Source organism: Citrus clementina, unplaced genomic scaffold (assembly GCF_000493195.1).
Source record: "Citrus clementina cultivar Clemenules unplaced genomic scaffold, Citrus_clementina_v1.0 scaffold_8, whole genome shotgun sequence".
Lineage (NCBI taxonomy): Eukaryota > Viridiplantae > Streptophyta > Magnoliopsida > Sapindales > Rutaceae > Citrus > Citrus x clementina.
The window spans coordinates 9,758,183-9,763,761 of NW_006262022.1; the positions used below are offsets into that span (position 1 = coordinate 9,758,183).

Below are 5,579 nucleotides of genomic sequence, written 5' to 3' on the forward strand. Positions count from 1 at the left end.
CTGGCCCACCACACGTGTCGTGCCGTGCCTAAGAAAAAAAACCCACCAATTATTTTTTTTTTTTTAAGAGCGCATGTCAAGTTGTTGTCTTATTTTTTTAAGTCTTTGTACTTTTTTGGATCCATGTGCCTTTATTCAAATTTAATAAAATAAAAAATTCAAAACTCAAGTTCATATTCAATAATAATAAATTAATAATTATAAGAGAATGTAATATTAATTACTAAGTTTGACTCTATATTAGAAATCTTTTTTAGTACTTAACAACAACAACAACAATAATTTTTTTAAGGGTTAACTTAATTGTTAACTTGGAATTATGTATAGTCATATATCATAGTTTATAATAATATTAATACACATTTATAAAATCATGATATTAATTATTTATTTGATAAATTATAAATGTAAATCAAATTTATTTTTTTGAAACTAAGAATTAAATAAATTTAAAATTTGAGCTAATAAAATATATTACATGATTCAATTTTAAGTTATTTATAAAATCATAAAATTTTAAATTTACTTTCATTAAAAAATGAAACGTGCTTATAGCGTATTTTTTCGTGTGTCGTGCTTTTAAGGCCCACGTACCTAAAATCTATACCCAGCCTAGCCCACGTGCATGCCGTGCCGCGTGTTTTACCGAAACATATTCGTGCCGTGCTGTGCTATACAAACATGTACTATACCCATACCATACCTCGTGCCGTCCAGCCTATTGTCCACCTCTAGTTCTGAGCATGAAAAACTAAAACGGTTAATTAATTAATTTGCTGTTAAAGCTGATGATGTCATCATGCCACATAACTGATGCAAGTCCAATCCATCGAAGACAGCCCACATGATGACTAGAACAAGCCCATTACACCAAGTTAACATAGCTTTCTAATTACACCCCTTCAAAATTCTTATAAAACCATCTTAAATTTTATTTCGTAAGACATCCATAGTTTGATCTATAAAATATAAACTCATCAAACACCTTGCCATGAAAAATTTACCTTAAAAATGTATTTCTTTTAAGTTTCAATTTATGAAATACATACAAATCTTAACATCTTTAATTATTTTATTCTTATTACATAGTTTCTATATTCGTACTTTATTTTTAGTATTTTAAATGCACGGTCTAGTGAAATCAAATTCTAATGGTATATTTGTTTCTTCTCGTAACTTTTACAAAATTCACCTTGAATTAAAAAATTAATAATAAAATATGTAATTACTTTTACAATATGTATGGTAAATTATTTTACACGTGTTAAAAATAAAGTAAAGTAACAAGAAAGCATAGACTCTGTTTTGTGCTTTGATAAATAGTTGTATATAGTCGCGCGATTTAATAAGGAAATTACAGTTATAATTAGAACGAGCGAATTAATACTCAAAGTGAAAGCGAGGGAATGATTTTTGTGAAAGTTGGAGAAGAAACGAATTTTGCCGCCATTAGAATTTCACTCAACAGTGTGTTGCTGCGCTAAGAACAATATAAGTGTAAAATTATGCTCATCAACACTTATATTGTCACTATATTTATTAATTATAGTAGGGGATAAATTTAAAGTAGCTTTTCACGGTTGAATTTAGTTTCTATTGCCGAAGTTTATTTCATTAACATTGGATGATTAGTAATTAAATTGTCCATGGTGTGTCTCACATAATTTAGTTCTCATGGTACTTATAATCCAATTTATCCTAATGTCGATCGTAATAGACGCACATTAATTAGAACATATTTTTTCAATGACTAAATTCATTAACAAAAAGTCTGGCAATAATTCATTTATCGTTATCTAATTAAATTGATTTTGGATTAATAGTTTTATTATCTTTTAGTTTGTAAATTTTCTAGCAAATTGAATTAATGACTAAACTTTGAATTTTATGACTAAATTATAGTCGAATTACATTATAACATACTCTTTGAATGAAACTAAATCTAATAATGTACATTATATTTCAATGATGTTTTCAATTTTAGTTTTTGCTATCAACGTTCTTGATATGGGTCCTAAGACTTTTCAACCCCATCGAAGTTTAGTTGCTTTTTTTTTTTTTCCTAATCTTAATCTTTGGCTTAATTCACAACAAACAATCACTAGTAAAAAAAAAAAAATTACATTCTTTAATGCTTTAATGATCCGATTTTTTAACCCATTATATTTATATATTTCAAATTCTCATAGTAGCAACGGCGTCGTTCTGAATACTTTTTGGAAAATTTTGAAATCTTTTCGTCTTCCCTCTCTCTCTCTCTCTCTTCGTATTGCCTCTCTTCCTAAATCATTCGGAAATCTTCCCAAATCAAACCAAGTAGACGAAACAAATACACTTTAAACCAAACAAGAACAGTTCGAAGAAATCCTAACAAAGATGGAAGATTGAAGACAAGAAACCCTGATAAACCCTAACAATATTGAAGATAAGAAACAGAATATCTAAGCTCGAAGCTCTTTCGCTAGAGGTGACTCTCTCTCTCTTCATATAATTGTCTCATTTTTTTTTTAAATTCATTATTATTTAGTCCTAGATAAAGTTTTAATTTTCGATTTTTTCAGTGTTGTCCCTTGTCCCGGCTTGGAGATAAGAATTTTTCAATTGAAATTCTTTCTCGTAGGTCTCTCTATTTCTTCATTTCACCTCACTCAGCACAAGGAAACTTTAAGCCCTCACGACCTTCAATCAACGCACCAAAACCCTGGGCCGACCCTGCAAATCCTGGTTTTGTGGGCCATACTCCCCTTCCCGGTTCACTGTATAGAAATCACGAGATCTTTGTGAAGCTTTGGGATCACATTCAGTTCGATAATTCTTCGTCCATTGATGTTCATTTCTCTTTTTTCATCTTTGTTCTATATTATTTCTTTTTATTTTTGTTCTATATTATTTCTTTTTTTGTTTGTTTGCTGAGAAAATCTAGAGAGAATATTTAAGGACCTAGTCCTGCTTGAAAGATACAATGAGTATTTTTTATTTTTGAAATTTAACTGTTTGCAAGAGAAAATTATTTGTCTTTAATAGAGCATTTAAGAGAATAAATTGAATAATTAATTTTTTTTAGTCATGGGATTTCAAGTGTAGTTATGCATCCAGAGTAATTTTGGGTTTATGAGGATTGTGTCCATTTATGAATTTTTTTTTCATAGAAGAGAAAAGAGTGATTTCAATATTTCAAGGGTAAAAGAAGTTATTCTGGTAATATCCCTTTATTGAATTCAACCATGTAATTTAATTTGAATCTATGTAATCTTTTTAAATACTGCTTGTAGAAGTTGGCAATTTCATTCTTCCATGTTTGTAGGATTTACTTGATGAAGAAGAAACAAATGACTCTTCCCAAAACCTGTTTGAAAGCATCAGCCTTGCCTGCAGCTCAAAGGATTATAGCAGTAAGTTGTCTCTAACTTTGTCTACACAGGTCTATAATCAATCCATTGTTGTGATGTTGTGTTAGTCCTTGATATTTTTGCTAAAGGATTGATAACATATCCATAATTTTTCAATCATTATTATGAACCAGGTCTGGGGATATGATAAACTAAGGAGTGATATTATTTTGCTGACATAGAGGGGAAAGTGTTAAGGATCGCTTTTTTTTTTGGGTTATTAAAGATGATAATCTTTTGTAAAGCATATATTTTTTTTAATATTTGTGCTACTTTTTTATGCAGTAGTGATGCAACTTTTTGACGTAGTAATGATGATGATAATAGTGTAACCAAATTATAATAATTTAGCATCAATATAAATGGCAAGAATATTTGTGTTTGTGGGATGGTTGCATAAATGGATTAATTCCTCAATTGTGATGGTTGCTAAGAATTATGCAGGCAATTATAGTTTTTAGAGTATAATATGTTAATGTAGTAGCACTATATACGGACTCAGCTATCTTGCAACAATTACATGGTAACACCAATTTTTGTCTTTTCTTGAATTTAGTCCTTTATTATTGGATTTAGTAAAAAAGTAGTTTCAATGGTAGAGATTTGTCTATTTGAATATTAACATTACACTCCCTGATATTTATTAAAAACATAAACAAGTTAAATAGTTAAAATTTTTAGCACATATTTCCAAATTGTCTCTAATTTATATTGTTTAATTAGTAGTGAGTATTAAAAAATAAATTTTATTTTTAATATTATATATTTTATTTAAAAGAATAAAATTTTAATATTATTTATTTTATTAAAAATAAATATTATTTAATATTATTTATTCCATTTTATTTAATATTATTTAGTCATATGCTAATTATTTTATTTTTTCTTTCAAAAAACTAAATAAAATAAAATAAAATAATCAGTACAGCGCCTTAAAAATAAATATTATTTTTAACATTTTTTTATCTTTTTATTTAATATTATTTAATCATAGGTTTATTATTATATTTATTCTTTTAAAAATAAATAATATTTAAATAAAATAAAATAATCAATAATGAGCCTTAAAAATAGATATCATTTTTAATATTATTCATTTTTATTGTATTTAATATTATTTAGTCATAGGCTTATTATTATATTTATTCTTTCATAAAACTAAATAATGTTAAATAAAATAAAATAATCAGTCATGAGTGTTAAAAAATTAATATTATTTTTTACTTAGTCATAGGCTTATAATTATATTTATTCTTTAAAAAACTAAATAATATTAAAAATAATAGTGTCTTAAAAATAATATCATTTTTAATATTATTTATTTTATTTAAAATAACTTTTTACTATTATTTGTTTTATTTAAAATAACTTTTTAATATTATTTACTTTATTTTATTGAATATTATTTAGTCATAGGCTTATTGTTATATTTAGTCTTTTTAAAAAGATAAATAATGTTAAATAAAATAAAATTACATTTTAAAAAGTCACCGGCTAAAGTACATAAACTTATAAATAAATGTAAAAAAAATAATATAATATAAAATAAAATAAAATTACATTTTAAAAGGTCACTAGATAGAGCACATAAACTTATAAATAAATTATAAATAACAAAGAAAGTAAGGAGTTAAATGAAACTTAACTTCACATAAGACAAAAATTGGTAGCACCTTGCAACTGTTGCAAGGTAGCTGGACCCACTATATACATGATAGGAGAAAATTGACAATTCCAACCATTATAATTGCATTATTAAAATGTCCAAGTTGGTTGCTCAGTCCACTGTGTGAAGCAACTAACTTAGGCAATTGAAATTTTTGATCTAGGGTTAGGCCTGTGATGGGTTGGCATTGTTTTGCTTTTGATGTTGTAGCTGTTTATGAGATTTGCTTCATTTATTTGCAGGAGCACGACTGATATAAAAATAGATGAAACAAGCCCAGCCCTAAAGAATTGATTTCGTTCCATATGCTGAAAATGAAATAACAGGGGCAAAACTGAGATGGCTGGATGGTTCCTTGCTCTGGTGAGAGATTTATTCAGAAATTAATATGTGACTTTGTAAGTTATCAATAATTTATTTAATTGTCACATTGGTTCAAACAATTGATAGTTATTAATAATTTATTTAATTCTCACATTGGTTCAAACAATATCAATTGTTTGAGATTTGAGAAGTAGCCCAGC

The 5,579-nt window shown here is 26.7% G+C and overlaps 1 long non-coding RNA gene across 1 annotated transcript; it reads left to right on the forward strand.

Annotated features, from left to right (window-relative positions):
* Positions 1-2,268: 2,268 nt before the first annotated feature.
* On the forward strand, positions 2,269-5,316 carry LOC112096234. The gene is made up of 4 exons (XR_002904327.1): positions 2,269-2,467; positions 2,562-2,828; positions 3,305-3,392; positions 5,298-5,316. It is a non-coding gene; the product is annotated as an uncharacterized LOC112096234 (long non-coding RNA).
* The last annotated feature ends 263 nt before the right edge of the window (positions 5,317-5,579 follow it).